Genomic DNA, 19,743 nt, shown 5'->3' with positions numbered 1-19,743 from the left:
CTACTAAAACAGAAAAAGTTTTGTGACCAAGGCAAAAAAATATATAATCAAGGCAAAAACTTGACCTGACTAGAAAAGAGGCTATTTAGAGGCTTTATATAATTTAGAATGAATGCTTATTTTATATGTTGCAGAAATATTAATGTTTGATTAAGGGGTGCTGCCCTGGACCTTTCTTGGAATATTATGTAATAAGCAGTCTCTTTTAAACTGAAGAGTTCTGAGTTCCTAAAGACCACTAGGTCCAATGGTTTAAATAGGACTTCTGGCCAAGATGGAGGCATAGACCAACACACTCTGTCTCCCTCTACAACTAAGAAGGATTACAACTACTGCAAAACCAAAAATAATAAGAAATTCCAGAAAATAAAGCTACATGGAAGTCCAACGTATGCAGTCATAAACAAGTGGTGCTCGTCCGGACAGGTAGGAAGCTGAGAACGATCGAACTGTGCTGGAGGTGGCAGCTGCAGTAGTGAACAGTGGGACCACTAAGCAGACACCAGTATTTGGGGGGAGAAGAGAGGCATCTGGGAGCCGGCCCGGCCCTGGCTGCAGACCAGATCCGTTGGCTCACAATTCCAACATTGGGGAAGGCAGACCCCATTGGGAGGCAGCTCCCTGTTCCTCAGCGGAGAGTAACAGCAGGAATCCATCTTGGACCCCGCCCCCACACAAAGCGCCACAGTGTGGTGACAAAGGTCGCCAGGTTGTGACGAGCACACGGAGCTCCGCCCAATATAGCGTAGGATGTGTGACACATCCCGCCCAAGAAGGAAAGATAAATGAAATAGTCAGAATGGCATAATTAATGATTGAAATACCAACCACACAGCTAATGAAAAAACAAAAGCCTTGACCGATGAAGAAATAGCAAATCTTTCTGAGGCTCAGTTCAGAGCTATAGTCATAAGGCAGCTTACAGACCTAACAGTGGGGCTGAATCAGGACAGGGAAGGAATGAAGGCTAGTCCTGCTGAAATGAAAAAAATACATACAAGACAAGTGGTGAGGAACGGAAAGCCATGGATCAAATCAACAAATCAGAACATAGGGAGGGAACAGTCAATCAGTGTAGAAAGAGGAAACAGAAAGTGAGAAATATGAGAAGAGGCTCAGAAACCTCTGGGACAGCTATAAGTGAATGAACATTCGAATTATAGGATTGCCAGAGGAAATCCAGAAGAAGAAGAACTAGAAATTGAAAAATTGTGTGAAAAAATAATGAAGCAGAACTTCCCTAACTTGGGGAAGGAAATGAACTTACAAGTCAAGGAAGCATAGAGAGTTCCGGATAGGCCAGACCCAGGGAGGACCACACCAAGACACATTATCATCAAAATGTCAAAAATCAAAGATAAAGAGGCGAGCTGGTGGCGCTGGGAAGAGGAGATGCGGCAGTTGCTTTTAGTGATCCTGTAGCCCGGTTCTACTGGACCAGGACCTGAAAGATAGCTACAATGGCCAAAAATGGTGATGAAAAAATGGCTGCTTTGGAGGCTAAAATCTGTCATCAAATTGAGTATTATTTTGGTGACTTCAATTTGCCACGGGACAAATTTTTAAGGGAATAAATCAAACTGGATGAAGGCTGGGTACCTTTGGAAATAATGATAAAATTCAATAGGTTAAACTGTCTGACAACAGATTTTAGTGTAATAGTAGAAGCATTGGGCAAATGAAGGCAGAACTCATGGAAATAAGTGAAGATAAAACCAAAATCAGAAGATCTCCAAACAAACCCTTCCCTGAAGTGACTGATGAGTACAAAAATGATGTAAAAAACAGATCTGTTTATATTAAAGGCTTCCCTACTGATGCAACCCTTGATGACATAAAAGAATGACTAGAAGGTAAAGGTCAAGTACTAAATATTCAGATGAGAAGAACATTGCATAAAGCATTTAAGGGATCAATATGTGCTGTGTTTGATAGCATTGAGTCTGCTAAAAAGTTTGTGGAGACCCCTGGACAAAAATACAAAGACACAGATCTGCTAATACTTTTCGAGGAAGATTACTTTGCAAAGAAAAATGAAAGAAAGCAAAATAAAGTGGAAGCTAAATTGCGAGCTAAACAAGAGCAAGAAGAAAAACAAAAGCTGGCAGAAAATGCTGAAATCAAATCTCTAGAAGAAAAGATTGGCTGCTTGCTGAAATTTTCGGAGGACCTAGATGATCAGACCTGTAGAGAAAATTTGCATATCTTTTTCTCAAATCACGGTGAAATAAAATGGATAGACTTTGTCAGAGGAGCAAAAGAGGGAATAATTCTTTTTAAAGAAAAAGCCAAGGAAGCACTGGATAAAGCCAAAGATGCAAATAATGGTAACCTACAACTGAGGAACAAAGAAGTGACATGGGAAGTACTAGATGGAGATGTGGGGAAAAAAAGCATTGAAAAAAATCATAGATCAACAAGAAAACATAAATAAATGGAAGTCAAAAGGTCACAGATTTAAAGGAAAAGGAAAGGGAAATAAAGCTGTGCAGACTGGATCTGCTAAAGGAAAAGTATAGTTTCGGGACAAGAAAACTAAATTTGAAAGTGATGATGAACGTGATGAAAATGGTGCATCTGGACCAATAAAAAGAGAAAGAAAAGAAACAGACAAAGAAGAACCTGCATCAAAACAGCAGAAAACAGAAAATGGTGCTGGAGACCAGTAGTTTAGTGAACAATTTTTTTTTTATTCATTTAAATTAGGTTTTCAGCTGTTTTTGTCTTTGGAGGTTTTTAAAAAGAAAAACGAATTAGGTCCACTCCAATGTCCACCTGTAAGAAAGGACATTTTTTTGTTTAACTTGTCTTCTGTTTTTTGTTATCCAAATGAGGAATTTTTTTTTGATGTACAGTTCTATGTTATTTTGGATAATTCAAATATCAAAAGAAAGATTCTTGTACTAAATTGCCTTTGTAATATGAGACTGTATTAGTACAAACTAATAAAATAAACTATATAAAAAGAGCAAAAAAATTAAAGATAAAGAGAATCTTAAAAGCAGCAAGAGAGAAGAGAAGAATTATGTACAAAGGGGTCCCAATTAGACTATCAGCTGATTTCTCAAAGGAGACTCTGAAGGCAAGAAGGGACTGGCAAGAAATATTCAAAGTAATGAAAATCAAAAACCTGCAGCCACGATTACTTTATCCAGCAAAGCTGTCATTCAGGATAGAAGGGCAGAGAAAGTGTTTCCAGGACAAAATAAAACTGAAGGCGTTTGTTAGATCCAAACCACTGTTATATGAAATGTTAAAGGGACTTGTTTAGAAGAAGGAGGATCAAAACTATGAACATTAAAATGAAAACTGCACCACAACAACCAACAACAGAAGCTAGGGAGTTAAAACAAAGGCAAACTAAGTAGGCAACGAGAGGGAAAAAGAATTATAGGTACAGGGAACATATTTGGGGGAGGTCAGAGGGGAGGGGGAAGGGGGAAAGGGAGGGAGATGATGCAGGAATTAAGAAACGTAGTAGGAGGGAGTGGAGTAGACAGGAAGATGTTGAGAAGAACTATATGCACAACCAATGGACTTGGACTAAGGTGGGGGGACAACTGGAGTGGGGGAAGCAGGGGGGAAAGAAATTGGTACAACTGTAACAACATAATCAATAATAAAAAATTTTAAAAAGGAGATCATGGAACCATACTTACAAAGATGACCTCAATGTAAATACACAATTTGACAGAAGGGAGAGTGTATTCACATAATAACTTTAAGTTAAGAAGGCAGAAATAACAAACATATTTCGAAAAATATCCTGAAATTATAAAATCCTGGAATAAAGTCAGATGAATATGTTGGTTAAATATAAGTAATTTAAGCCTTTTATGTAAATCAGTCACTTAGAAAAAAGGCATCAAAAATTATTTCTAAATTTTAAACTTTATACACATTTGAATGCTAAACTAGTCCCAGAACTATTACTGACCAGTATGACTTAATATTAATGTTTGCCCCCAACTCCATATCGACACAGGATGTCACAAAGTTAAGGGTACCAACTGCACAAGATTCTTGGCTATTGTTTGTTATTCAGAGATGATCCTTTACCTGAAAATATTTAAGCACATTCTTCTCAGAATCAGGATGCAAATGATACCTAGTAGGCCCCTCTGAATATTTTGTGTGCTTATCAAACTTCTGCCAAAACACATTTATTTACCTGATAAATGATAGCCAAAATATTCAATGTATTATTATGTTCAATAGCCGTATTCTATTGTACAAGCATTGTATTATACAAGTATTATATAAATAGTATCATAAGGTACAAAAATACAACAAATAAACTTGACTTAATTAAGCTCTTTGCAGGGCTATGGCAGCAGAGCTGAGCACCAGGAAGTGATTAGCCTCCTCTAATTTTAACATGCACACAGATTGAGTGCTCGGGGATATTAAAGTACACCATATGCATTCTGAGTTAGTGGGCCTGGAGTTGGGCCCAAGATTCTGCATTCTCAGATTTCCAAGTGACGCAAATGCTGATTGATGAGCCACAGTTTGAATAGCAAAGTCCTAAAACTTCTTGCAACCCTGAGTGATCATAATCCTCTATAAAAGGGTTCACATAACCTGTCTGTGAAATGGACTATGAAAACAGAGTAATAACAGTTTACCACTGTTAGTCACTTAGGAGGAAAACATTTCTCAGAATATACAAAGTCTAAGGAGAACTCCATGTGATTTAGAAATCCAGCCAGCTTGCCAAGAGGATAATGAAAAATATAATTGAGATGTGGAAAAAAACCTCCAAAGATTAGAAGCCTTTGCTCTGACATGCACGCAGAATATGGCTTTCCCTATGCCAAGATTTAACTAAAAGGTAATTAAGTCCAACCTTGAGAAAACATATGTTCTAAAGAGTCTCTTGAACTCTCAGCCTCAGTACAGTTAGGCAATTCTGGAGGACCCAGTTAACATCTCATGTCTATTGCTTGGCAAGGAACATTTAGATCCCATAAACAAACAAGATGTTAGCTGGATAATAGGCCATAAAAAAAGTAGAGCAAAGTAGAGAACACAAAAATCAAGGACAAAAAGGAATTCAGGGTGAACAATTTCTACAAGGAATATTATATTAGGTTTAAACCAGTGTCCTTGTCTCTAGAATTTTTTTATATGAAGTTATGTTTCTTAACACAGCTGAAGAAGTGCCTTGACTACGGTTGGTCTTGATACTGTTGATTAGGTATCTGTGATAGAATTTTTAGAACACACATAATAATGTTCCATTTGTTCATTAAAATCACACACAAAAAGATATATATGTTATGTACAATACTAAACACCATTTGTATTTTAATTCACAGAGGAAATAGTTTTGCATAATAAATTAAGATTATGAGCTGAATACTGCAGATATTTGACATAATCAATTTGGGGAGGAAATAATGGCTTATACACCCTTATATACCCCAGCCATATTTACTCCATTATCATATTCCTGGTCATGAACATTTTTATGTCAATATCTTTTTTTTCAATTTATTAATAATTTCACAAGCTAGACTATATCAAGTTTTTTTAATTTCAATAAAGTCAACATAACTTTCTTTTACTGATGACATTATTTTCAAATTAAATTTTGGCAGGTAATTTTGTTTAATAACTTTATATAAGTTTCAGGCATACAATTCAATGATGCATCATCTGTATATTATATGTGTGCTCACCACTCAAAGTCTACTCTCCTTCTGTAACCATATATTTGATTTTCTTTACCCTCTTACTCTGTCCCCCATCCCCTTCCCCTTTGTCAGTGTCTATGAGATTGTTTGTTTGTTCATTTGTGGCTTGCTGTTTAATATTATGCACATGAGTGAAACCAAATGGTTCTTGATAAGACATTATACCTAATAATCTGACACACCTGTCCACAATGGGCTACATCTGGTGTAAAATCAAAAAAAGGTATTTTGTTTCTTTATTCTCAATAGCATTTCAGTTTTACTATGATTTCCTATTAGTATTATTAATTTGTTCTGAATTTTATTAGATAAATAAGTCATGGATCCCTTTTTATGATTAGCTGTATTGTTAGTTCAGATTTAGAAACATTCTTGCATCTGGACTTCCAATAATTTCTTGTCATCCTCTATGAAATAAATTATTTTCCCACCAAGACATAACATCTAAAATCACTTTCAAAATATTCCACTATTTTTTGTTTCTCTAATTTTATTTCTTTCTGCAAAGTATCATCTATTAAATTATCAGTTTGAATGTTTTTAGAAAAGCATCATCATGAAACATGGAATTTTTATAGCCCAAAATTTTAAAATTCTTCCAATCTTCAAAATCTTTTTGAGTTGCAAATATCTAATTTTGTTGTATTACTGCTGAAAAGTATTCATGGAAAACAAAATTAAGACAGAAACTTAAGAATAAATGAGCTGGTCACAGTGAACCTACTTGCTTTTAGAACATAAACAAACACAAAAATAAACAAACATTCTTTTGAAATGTGAAATAATTCTCTGTAATCTGTGTCTCATCCTTATCCTGAGTTTGGGCTATGTTCTACTAAAATTATTTCTCTTTTATTAAAAATTGGTAGTCATAATGGAGCATCATCAAAATGTATTGCAAATGGCATTTTCTTAACTTTCTTACTCACACTCCTGTTTACGAGTTGGTTACTAAGATGTCTAACATTTCATCTTCTTTTTTCTTCACAATTCTAAAAGCAATTCTTTAGTTGATGCTGAATTTGATGATTGTTCTATTTTAATAATGTCACTAGTGGAGACTGAATTATTTTCAATGGTTGAAATACTGTGTTTGCTAGCCAACTTTGTAATTGCCCCATAGAATTTTGATCCATTTCTGCATGCATTCTTTCCCCTTTTTCCAAAATTGTATCACTTTGTTTTTAGATGCCATATTTCTGAAACTTAATTTTTTATCTTAGATTTACAGTATATTAATTTTAATCAATAGAAGGTTTAATTCAAATAGATATAATGCATAGTAAATAAGAATTAATTTTTATGAATTAGTTTAATTCATATAAATCATAATGTTTAACAATCAAATAGACGTGCTGTTGGTAAAAATAGTGCAGCTACTGTAGGAAACAGTATGACAGTTCCTCAAAAAATCAAATATAAAATTACCACATGATCCAGCAATTCCACTTCTGGGTATACAAAGTCTGTCCAGAAAAAGTCCAGTGTTGTTAACATAATGAGAATGGTTTGTATGTTGAGTGAGCATGTGTACTATTGTAGCTGTTGCATTCAAAATGACTGAGTGAGTACAGCAATGGATCTGCATCAAATTTTGTGTTAAGCTTGAATGTTCCTCCGTGGAAACTATTGGGATGATTCAGAAGGCCGTAACTATAGGCAAGTGGTGATGAGCAGCTTCATTAGGACACCGCACCCTCTCATGCATCACGTCTCATGCAGAGTTTTTTGGCGAAACATCAAATCACCCCGGTGACTCAGGCCCCCTACGGCCCAGATCTGGCTTTTCCGAAAACTAAAATCACCTTTGAAAGGGAAGAGATTTCAGACCATTGATGAGATTCAGGAGAATGTCACAGGGCAGTTGATGGCAACTAGGAGACCTGTGTGAGGTCCCCAGGTGCCTATTTTGAAGGGGACGGAGGCATCACTGTCTTATGTACAATGTTTCTTGTGTCTTATATCTTCTTCAATAAATGACTCTATTTTTCATATTATGTAGCTGGTTACTTCTGGATAGATCTCATATACCCCAAAGAATTAAAAATAGGGTCTCAAAGAAATATTTGTACAATCATTCGCATAGCAACATTATTCACAATAGCCAAAAGGTGGAAACAGCCCAGTGTCCATCATGGATGAATGGATAAACAAAATGTAGTGCATGCATACAATAGGTATAATTCAGCCTTGAAAAAGAAAAAACTCTGACACATGCTACAACATGGATAAACCTTGAGGTCATTACCCTAAGTGAAATAATCCTGTCACAAAAGGATACCCCACAAGAGTCCTCTTATATGTGGTATCCAAGTAGTCGAATTCATTGGGACAGAAGGGAGAAGGGTGATTGCCAGAGGCTGAGGGAAAGGGAAATGGGAGTTATTGCTAAATAGTTAGAGAGTCTTAGTTTTGCAAGATAAAACATTCTGGAGATTGGTTGCACAATAATGTATATATTTTAACATAATGAACTGTACATTTAAAATGGTTATTATGGCAAATTTAAGTTATATGTATTTTACCACAATTTAAAATTAATTCAATTTATTAAAACTATAATATATGTCAATAATTACAAACAGCAGAAAATTGCACACCAGGTTTTTACACAAATTGGTGAAAGAAAAAGTAGTGAATAAATATTTCTTGTATAAAGATATGCAAAAACAGTGAATGATTTGTCAGTATTTCAAGTAAATAAAGTGTAAACATTTCCTGATAAGTTTGTTATTCTTCTAGTTAAAAAATATTTTTTCATAAAATGCCTGATTTTGGTTGTTTTATTTCTGAAAGTAAAATATATTAATATGCAAAATTTGTACACCAGACCTAAGTGCTCTTATTATTTTTTAAATCACACAAACATGTATTCGTAACAAAACTTTCTCTTTTACTCTGCAGTACTGTGGACTACAGTTCTATGGGAAGAACTTGTCAGCTTGCATCATGTGGGAACACTGATCATGACTGTCAGGAGAAAATGCAGGTGAGACACTTTTTTACTTCCTTGCACCTGCACCCCCAACTTGTATAGCTCTCAGGGTCATGTAAGTGCAGGGTCAGAGTCTGTTTTAAACTTTTATATTTTGTTCATCATGGATTTTTGCATTGATTTTAATTTTTTAAACTATTGCATTAATATTATTTATCTTGATTACTGAGTGTTTGTTTCTCCTAAATTCTGTGCCAGAGGTGAGTATCTCACAGTTGACTTGTCCAATTGAAGGTGAATTTTGTGTTCTTCCAAGTTTTAGGTAATTATGAACAGTTGCTATAAATATTCGAGTAGAGACTTTTGTGAGAGTGCATGTTTTCTTTCACTTGAGTAAATATCTAGGGATAGAATTTCCTTGTTGTATGTAAAGTGTGCATTTAACTGTATAAGAGACTGCCAATAGTTTTTTCCAAACTCATTATAATATTTTGCGTTCCCACCAACAAATGATGAAGTTCCAAGTTCTCTGAATCCTCATCAGCACTTGATAATGTCAGGTTCCTATAAATTTACCTGAGTCATTCTAGTAGGTGTACAACAGTATCACATTGTACTTTAATTTGCATTTCCCTAATACAAATGATTATGGTTTATCCATGTAGTGTTTTACACCATGTATCAATTGAGAATATGGGATATGTATGTACATATGCTTAAAAAGATATGTTTTAAAAGCAAGTTGCAGAATATCACATAGTATGATTATTTTTGTATAAATAAATGTATGTATGAACACACAATTGAAAGTTTTTAGAAGCGTACACATGAAATATTAGCCATGTTTCCTTTGGGGGAAAAAGAGAAAACTTTCACTTAACAGCTATTAGATAGTTCAATTTTGTTTAATAAGCACGTGTTGCTTTAATGGCTAAAAAACTGTTTAAAAAATAATAAATATAGTCCATACCTCTTATGGAAAAATTGTATAAAAACCCATCCAAAAAAAAAAAAAAAAACCCTCATCAATTTCCTCTAGAATCTCTAGAGTTCAAATCAGTCATATTCCTAACATGAAATCAAGGCATGCAGGGGCACGAGCAGGGATGCAATGGGATCTAAAGAAATCTCTGTGTTGGCTGAGGGTAGCTTAGCAGTTCCTGAGCCGATAGGAGCATCTTGCAGATGTGCCAAAGCAACATCACCTGTGCAAAGCCAGGAAGAAGAAGGCAAAGGGCCCTGACAACTAAATCTGTCTTTTTTTATCTAGAAAAGTCAAAGCTCTTTCACCAGCCTCACCTAGAAGAATTCTGCCTGTAGCTCTTAGCTAAAACTAAGCCATGTGGCCACCCCTACTGTCCAGGGTGACTGGACACTGGGAAGTGTAGCTAGCTATTGGGTCAGTAAACCAACAGTGTCTGCACACTGGGAAGTACGCATTATACATACTTGAAAAGTTGGGTTTTTAAATATCTAAAATATGGCTCATGAATACAAATAACTTGATATTAGTGAGAAAAGAAACAAGTGTGCCTAAGAAACAGAGCAGAGAAAACATCTTTTCGGGAAAATAAGTACAATTGTCCTTATCAGAAATATTCGTGGAAAATAACATTTTATTCACAGGAGTATTGTAAATTCATTGCTATCCCCTGTTGGGCTCTCTTCCTTTCCCCCTGCTCTGCGAGAGTCTGAGAACAGTAGTATATGTTACCAGAAAATAAGAACATTGTCATTCCTGGACATAATAAGCAAAGCCTGCCGTGTTCACACTGTGCTGGGCACGGAGGAGTTCTCAATCCACCTGAGGAGAAAAGAATTATATATATTAAACAAATAGAAAACTATGCCTGCCGCAACTGAATCTTGTGCCAGACTGTGTGATTCAAGATGCAGTGGGTTAGGATGGAAAGAAAGAGACAGACAGCTCTGGTCAGCAAATTCTCCTCAACAGGTGAGCTCTGAGTTTTTTCTGATGGAGCCTGTGCCCCCTTCTCTTCCTTTTTCTCCTTTGTTTTCAAGACCACACTTGTCCCAATTCAACAGGCAGAAAAAGTGACATTTTAAACTTCTTTCTGGACTAGCTTCCATACAAGAATAGAAAACTACAAGTTATGTACTCTTCCAGTCACAAAGAAGGGGAGAAACCTTCTGCTTTTTTATCTTTTATTCTTTTGGAATCAGAGCTTCCGAGGAAAATAGTATAGCCTTAAAACAGAGGCTGACCAAAAAGTTTTGTGCAGAATTTAAAGAATGCATGTGCAGCAATGTGTAGTTTTCAACAATTTCTCCCAGAGAGGTGAGCCTTGTTTGCCCTGGGGTAGTCACGTGAGTAACATTTTTAGGCAAACACTGAACAAGAAAGCAGGCATTGTCCTGAGATTAGAATGGAACCCAAACTTTTGTGTTTCAGTCAAGCCTGAGATGCTTGTTATATAAAACTGCACACTGGGAACACAGTAGATCAATTTGAGTGAGTCCAGGGTCATCTAAAAGGCAAGAAACTGAAGTTTTAACCAACTCCTGTTCTGTGATATGTGAAGATAGGGAGCTATTAAGGTGGACTAGAATGGCTCAGAAATTCAATTAACTCTAGAATAGCAGAGGTCCAACGAGAGAATGAAGTTTAGGTCAAAGGCTTCAGAGTCAACAGGGCGGGAACTGTTAAACGTAGATCCTGCTGATGCTGGAACGCCTCCTGGTCAGCCAGCAGCGTGTGGCCCAGAACCAAGGGATGGGATCTCCCACCCACGGCCAATGAACTGAGCTGCCAGGAGCTGACCAGGAAGCACCATTTGAGAGTGGACCATCCTCATCTGTAGATTGAGGAGGACTCGGTTTTCTGTAACAGTGTGTGCATGGTGGGGCTGAGGATGGGCAAAAATGAATGGCAACAGTTGCTATATCACTTATGAATGTTAGACTAAGGTTCCCCTGCAGACTTCAGGAGTACCATGATGTTGGAGGTTTTATTTTAACAATTCGTAGAGAGGAGCCCGAAAAGGGGACTATTAGACTTCTTATTAATCTGGCACCTGAGGTTCTGCAGCTATCTTAAATGCAATATGAAAATCTAAAAGAATGTGATTTAGCCCTGGCTGGTGTGGCTCAGTGGATTGAATGCCTGCCTGTGGACCAGAAGATTGCTGGTTTGATTCCAAGTCAGGGTACATGACTGGGGCAGGCCAGGTCCCCAATTGGGGCCTGTGAGAGGCAACCAATTGATGTATCTCTCACACATAGATGTTTCTCTTTCTCTCTTACTCCGTCTCTAAAAACAAATAAATATTTTTAAAAAGTAAAAGAATGTGATTATTTAAATTCATGAAACAAGCCAGTTACATACAGAACATAACCCTTATCTGAAACACTATTTAAAGCAGTGGAATTATCATTTAGTAGCTAGAGGCATAGACTTTGAGTATAGACAGGCTGAGACCAAGTTCTACTTCTTCCCCTTATTTTGGAGGTAATCCTGGAAGCATGAGAAAGAGAAAAAGGAAATAAAACAGGAAAGGAAACGAAGCTTATAAAGGGTATTATCAAGTCAGCTATCACAGGGGGCAATTGGAGCACAATCCTGCTGGAGAACCCTGAGGGACAGAACAGAGCATAGCTTAGAGTTGTCCCAACCAAGTGCTAGGGACGCTAGGGTATCTATTCAGTAACCTCTGTCCACTATTGGCTCAGGGTTCTTCCTGAAAGTATTAACTCTCTGGCACTCTGGCTGGTCCCACATGCTGCTGACTGAGCACATTTCCAAGACCAGAACAAAGCCCTCAGGTAGAGGATCTCAGGCACTCCCAGTGAGCGGGCTGGAGCCTGTAGACGAGAGCATCAGGAGACGTGAGCCACACAGAATAGCACTGCTCACCCTTGAGTAGGTCAGAAGGCACTTTCAGAGGCGTTACCATGTTTTCCCTTCAATACAGACCGAAAAGATCGGTTTTTATAACCCCCATTTTACAAGGAATGAAACCGAGGATACAAGTCATTAAATGCCTTGCCAAATCACAGTTAACTGGCATAGCAAGAACCGGAGCTCAGATTTTGTTTCCAACACAACTTATAAAAATAATCAACTGCAGCAAGTTATTGTATAAGTTGAGATTAAAAGGATGGAAAATTATTTTCCCATGAGAATAACCGAGCCATTCCCAGATGGACAAAACCCCCTTTTAGAGAATTACTAAAGTATAGTCGGCATTAGAACAAAAAGCTTTGCCTGGAATGCTCATCCCTCATTTAACTACTTGGCCAAATCTCTTACTTCCTTCAAGTCCTTGCTCAAATGCCTCCTTCTCATGGAGGCCTAACTACCTTGGCCACCCTACCCAGGCCTTCTTATGTCCTGACCATGCACCTAGCCTCAAACTCTTGGTCTCTGTTCTAATTTTTCTTATTTTTCCTAAGACTTATCACCTTCTACTTCTTATAGAATTACTCATTTCCTGTGTGCATTGTGTGACTCTTCCTGCTAAAATCGAAGCTCCACAAGGGCAAGCTTCTCTGTTTTTGTTTTTGTTTTGTTTTTCACTGATGTATTCCAAGCACCTAGAGCTGTACCTGGCCAGTAGTTGGTGCCCATTGAACATCTCTTGAAGAATGAATGAATGAATGAATGAATGAATGAAACATTCATGTAAGCCCACAAAGGAACAATCACTGTGCCATTCCACACATTCACCATAACCTAAGGCCCCATGCTTCCAAAGAGGAAGAAGAGATTTCATTTTCCCTGTTCCCTGTATTCCAACTCTTACATGGTCCCACCCTCCCAGTCCCAGACTTTTATCCCCATTTGGTCTAGCAACCAAAACTCTCTGTCTTGTGAAAGCAGATGTTTTCTCTTCAGTCTACTTTCAAATTCTAATGCTTTTGTTTGCCTTGTGGAGCAGATGATAACAATTCACTTAATAACTAGACTACCTTATCTTTCTTTTTGGACCCAGTGCGTGCCATGAACCATATTTTGCTCTTGGTTGTATTTGTCAAAGAGAAGGTAGGATCTGCTCTATGGTCACCATTAGGTCTGGACACTGCCCTTATTTGTCAACGTTAAGTTTACTTAGACATATTTACAGTGTCTGAACACATTCATTCCAGTTCCAAGAATCAAGGTTTAAAAAATTAGAATCTGAATGAGATAAGAGGATGGAAAGCTGCCTGTGTGTCAATTGTCAGGGAAAAGACAAACTACTGACTAGAGAGTAACGGAATCTCACTCTAGAATTAAGTCACTAATAATAATAATAATAATAATAATAATAATAATAAAACATATGCCAAAGCATTTAAATAGTTCTAATATGTAAGCTGAGAACTAAAAATTGTACTTAAATTCATGGAGCAGCATTTAGAATTCAGACACATCCCAGTAAAGGGTGTAGTGTTGAGTTTAGGATTTAATTAACTAAAAAATAACTAGCTTCATTTTCTGAAACCTAAAATCATAAGCAATTAAGTATGTGAAGAACATAATACACAATAAAAAAATTTTCAGCAACACCCACTTTCAGTTTTTTTAATCATCCACTACCATTTTTCACACTTTTTAAATTAAGGTACAAACTAATATTACATTAGTTTCAGGTGTACAACAATGATTTAATATTTGTATATATTGCAAAATTATCACCACTATTTTAGTTAACATTAGTCGCTATATATAGTTACAAAAAATTGTTTTGTGATAAGAACTTCTAAAATCTCTCTCAGCAACTTTTAAATATGTAATACAGTACCATTAACTATAGTCGCCATGCTGTGCATTACACCCAACAACTCATTTTTTTTATAATTGGAAGTTGTACATTTTGACCCTGTTTACTCATTTCATAGCACAACCCCACCTCTGGCATCCTCCAATCTGTGCTCTCTATTCTATGAGCTTCTTTTCCCCCCTTTTAGATTCTACATACAAGTGAAATCATACACTATTTGTCTTCTTTTGTCTGACTTATTTTAGTTAGTGTAATGCCCTTAAAATCCATCCATGTTGTTATATTTTCAGTCTTAAAGATAATAATCTGATGTGGAGAGAACAGAGGCTAAGAGAACTCCACAGGACACCAAAAAGTCATTGGCAGAACGGTGTCCAGTGGTTAAAAATATGGACAGATTGCACAGCTGACAAGAAAGTTCATCGTGTTCTGTCCTTCAGATCAAATAAACACATGAAGATAGAACCGTTCCACATTTAATATTCAGTCCCCCCATCCATTCATCTAACCTCTATCCCAACACTTTAGGTGCTTACTGTAGGGCTAGGAAATTGAGCTTAAAGTTATTGAAAAAGAAAAAAGAAAGAAGTGGGCATAGGGAGTTCCAGCAAAGTAGGAAAGACTAGCCAGGCAAAGTTGCAAGAAAACGCAGTCAGGGCTGAGAATCACTGATCTGTTCCCCATATCTGCAGCAAAGTGAATGAGTGAACATCAACATGTCTGCAGTATTGTCGCTTTGTCAGATCTATTTACTTACAGAGCATTCAGATTTATATATTTATTTTAATTAAATTACTTCTTCTTGACTAATGTATAAATGTACCATTGGCAGAGTAAAAGCAGGCATTTTTCATTCTTTACATTTTATTTTCTTTAATCCCTTCCATGAAGCAATAGGGATTTTCAACCTTGGCTCTGAGTTGCAACAATACCGAAATAGTCAAGAACCTATTCCAGTAATTAAATGTCTGCTTTACAGAAAAGATTCCGAAGTTTGCTCAATGTCACCCACTAACAACTGTGGAAAGATTTTTTTTTTTTACCTTTTTGCTCCTACTTAATCTAGGAGAAGTTAATGTATTTCCATAATACTGCATTATTCTAGGAATGAGTTCCATATCAAACCACTAAAAATGATTCAGTCTGACCCTGTCCATAGGGGACATAATAAGCCCCAGCAAGAAACTTGTGGGCACATGTGAAAGAGATCAAAGTGACAAGTGCAGCATTTGATAGAAAAGTCTAGTTAAAGATGGAAGAAAGTCAGCAGACAGCATTTGACCTGGTTAATTTATACTTAAAACTATACTAGCTGTTTTTCCACTATATACAGTAAAAACAGGTAAGAAAGAGTTATTACAATGCTTCATCTAAGATTTCCTCTGTATTTGGAGTTAGTCCATCTGGAAAATGGGGACTTAATTATATCACTACTTCTGAAGTGGATGAATGAGCAAACTCATTAAGGATTTTCAATAAAATCTAAATCTTTATTATGACAGACTCTGTGGCCCTCGCTGCATGACTAGGTTCTTCTTGGCCCCACTTCACTGATTAGCCTCTAGCCCTGATGCCTTTTTTTCCCTTCCATTTCTGGGCTGCATTAAGTGCTAGCCCACCTAATCCCACTCCCACCCAGTTGTGACAACTCAAACATCTCTAGGTATTGTCAAATGTCCCTCAGGGCCAAAATCAGCCCAGTTGAGCGTCATTGTTCTAGCTGGTTCCAACTCATCCTCCAGGTCTTAACTTAAATGTCACCTCCTCTACGAAGCTTTCCCTGGTTACCTAATCTAAAGTAAATCCTCTATTATTTTATCACCTCAGATCTTTCCTCAATAGACATTTGCACAATTCATAATTATATACCTATTATCTTATTTACTTGTTTGATAGCTAACATATTTTACTGGAAGCCCAATGAGGGCTACAACTGTGCATATTTCATCTGTTGCCATACTCACAGCACATGGCACAGTGCCTGACACACACAGAAAAGATCCTCAGTTAAGATTGGCTAAGCAGGTATTTATACTAACATTTCAGAGAATTGTGAATCCTTCCATAGACCCAAAGCTATGCAAGGGCAGGCACTATAATCTGGGATGTGTAATGAGTAACATTTTTTGGTTATAGCATTTGTTAAATGTGTGTCATGGAAAGAACACTGGGTATAAAATTAAGCAGTTTTGTACTTTGGACTCAGAAGGATCTGATGCAAAGCCCCATTCTGCCACTTACCAGCCCAAGTTAATCACTTCACTTCATTGACTTACAGGTGTCTGCTCCTTAAGGAGTAGGGATATTGTTTATAAGGTGTCTGTCACATAGCACCTGTTCATCAAATTTTTTCTAAGTAATAATATCAACAGTAACTTAGTTCTATGAATCCTGGGCCTTACCAACCCAACCACAGTCAGCTATTGCCATTTAGCCTCTAACTGACGAGCCCAGTTCCAACACTTCAGTCAAGGTTACCCGAAATCTTGCAGATGGGGAGGGTCTATATTTCATCTTCCTGACCCTATCCCAAGCCTTGAGTCCAACAAAGAGCAATCTAGCTCTCCCCCAAGCCATCTTTGTTCAACCTGTATAACTTGGCTTTTGCAAAAATTTCCTCTAGCTTCCTTTCCAGGGCAAACTTTCCCCTGAGAACCACCCATTATTTTAACAATTTTATTTGTTTTTAGAGAGACAGAGAGAAACGTCAATGTGAAAGAAAAACATAGATCAGTTGACTCTGGTACACTCCCCCACTGGGGACCGAACCTGCAACCGAGGCACGTGCCCTGACCAGCAACCTTTTGCTTTGTGGGATGACACTCAATCAAGGGACACTGGCCAGGGTGAGATCCACCCATATTATTAGGGTTCAAACTGTCTCCTAGTGTTTTCTAGCCCCCTCTCTATACCAGTAATCACAGTTGATCCAATAACACAGAACAACCCAAGCCACGACGACAATTCTAACGTCAGCGCTACCTAGAAACTTCCAAGCTGCCCCTTACTGGTAATTAGACCAAGTGCTGGCCTGATTGGCTTGATTCGAGAACAAATTCTCCTCTGGACAGTAAAATATTGACTGCTCATGCACACTCCAAACTGGGATAGAGTTGAGGAAATGACATGTGGATTATTTGGAGAAAGAAGGAGGGGTAGGGTGTATGGTTGGAAATTGCTGAGTCACAGCCCCATGCATCCAGTCCCAGCTTCCTCCCCTCCCCTCATCGGCTGCAAAGGTCTCATGGAATCGTCATGCCGGGAGATAATGACAACATCTGTGGCAAAGGCTTTAGTACACACCGATGGCCTTGAAAATTGTTAAACATAGCCCTCACTATTCCTATCCTTCTGAAAAATTGAGTAGATATCAAGATTGAGGTCACAGCCTCTGAAGGTCCTGACAGTGGTTCTGGCAGTGTTTCAGCAAACTCTTCCTTGTACTTAATTTCACTAGGTGGGGCTGACACAAGCTAGTAAAAATTTAAACCCTTTTCTGATTGAGTAACATGTTAATGCCAATAGAAAAGAACCTGTTGACATATCTGGCTGACTAGGCTAGAGAGCCAACAAAAGTAGCAATTATCCTTGACTTCTAGCTCACTTTCTTTCCTCCAGCTCCATGGTCAGCAAACTTTTTCTATGGGGGGCTAGATAGTAAATATTTTAAACTTTACAGTCCACATATAGTGTCTGTTCCTTCTTCCTCTTCTCTTCATTTTTCTTCTTCTATTTTGTGTTAAATCCTTTAAAAATATAAAAACTATTCTTAGCTCCTGGGTCACATAGAAATAGTGCTGTCCTATACATGAGCCATAGTTTATTGATTCTGCTCTAAACCAACAACTCAGACATGTCACAGTAACAATCCTCAAACTGAATTTCAAGCCAAAGTCCACTATTTTATTGGGGATATTCTGCTCATTGGTAAAATTTCCATTATCCCTGAATAAGCTTTCCAGCTTTTATGAAAACTTGCAAGTTATCGGTAATTCATTGAACTTATACTTAAGATTTATACATTTTACTATATGAAAGTTATAGCTCAATTTTTTCAAGTTTTAAGATATTACTAGTGTATCTATTGATTAAATCTCTATTTGTGTCAATCTTGCATACATTTTTATTTCCAGAGTCATGCCTATGTGTGCTGTATAGAAAAGGAGAGACGGCAGGGTGGATTGTGGTGGAGGGAAGATGGGAGGAAGAACATTATTGAACATGATACTCCGAGGCTGTAAACTAAGATGGCTCATAACTGAATGGCCAGATTTCTTGAAAAAACACCTGTTATATAAGCAAAATGAGGCATATACTGTTTTCTGAGAATTATAGAATTATTGTATCTGTAGTTACAGGGTTCTCATACAGCACGAGGCAGGAATCCCTGTTAGGTTTGTCAGGAATGTGACTTTGAAAGTTGTGATCAACTAAATTAGTCTGCAAAGCCAAGAGAGATTTCCAAAACTCAATTTGATATCATTTTAATATGCACAATAGCTCTATGAGGTTTCATAAAACAAAAAGAACTACAGAGTTGTATGTAAAAGATATTTATCAACAAACCTTAAGAGTTGAAGAGAGAGGGGTGATAGACATTCCTGAGATAATGAGAAGTTTGGAAGCTAAGTTACCTGACCACCTGGCTCTGGAAATGACTCAGTGACAAAGCTGCAGGAATGAGATGCAGTGTGTCCCATCCAAGTCTCCAAAACAAATACCGTAAGCCTCCTGGCTGAGATTTTCTGTCATTATGCAACCTCAGACAAACCCAGATAGTAACCCCCACATTGTGTGGGACAATGAAATTGCTTCCCCGTGAAAAAGCACCTCTCGATTCCAGGATGGTTCTGAACCAAACACGGAAATGTTTAAGATAATTAAAGCCTTATGTTGCTCTATTGAGACTACAGTATGTGTGTAAATTTAGTGCTTTCTTTATTGAAAATATTTAAGAGGATTAAGTCTATAGAGTCTCAACCTCTTAATTAAATTTAAATGTGTAATTGAGTACTCAATAGAGTCCTGTTATTTTTGGTTAAAATCTTTTATTTTTAAAGTATATTTTATTGATCATGCTGTTACAGTTGTCCCAATTTTTTCCCTTTGTTCCCCTCTGTCCAGTACACCCCTTCCCTCCAGCAGTCCCACTCCCCTTAGTTCATGTTCATGGGTCATGTATGTAAGTTCTTTGGCTTCTCCCTTTCCTATACTATTCTTAACACCCCCCTCCCTGTCTATTTTGTTTCTACCAGTTATGTTTCTTAATCCCTGCACCATTTCCCCATTTATCTCCCTTCCCCCTCCCAGCTGATAACCCTCCAAATGATCCCCATACCTAGGATTCTGTTTCTATCCTGGTTGTTTACTTAGTTTGTTTTTGTTG

The 19,743-nt window shown here is 37.3% G+C and overlaps 1 pseudogene; it reads left to right on the top strand.

Moving 5' to 3' along the window:
* The first annotated feature begins 1,446 nt into the window (after window positions 1–1,446).
* Window positions 1,447–2,681, top strand: LOC150007181 (lupus La protein homolog pseudogene; annotated as a pseudogene).
* Window positions 2,682–19,743: the final 17,062 nt, after the last annotated feature.

This window comes from Furipterus horrens, unplaced genomic scaffold (assembly GCF_987537825.1).
Source record: "Furipterus horrens unplaced genomic scaffold, mFurHor1.1.pri manual_scaffold_6, whole genome shotgun sequence".
Taxonomy (NCBI): domain Eukaryota; kingdom Metazoa; phylum Chordata; class Mammalia; order Chiroptera; family Furipteridae; genus Furipterus; species Furipterus horrens.
This window is presented reverse-complemented; position numbering and strand designations above follow the sequence as displayed.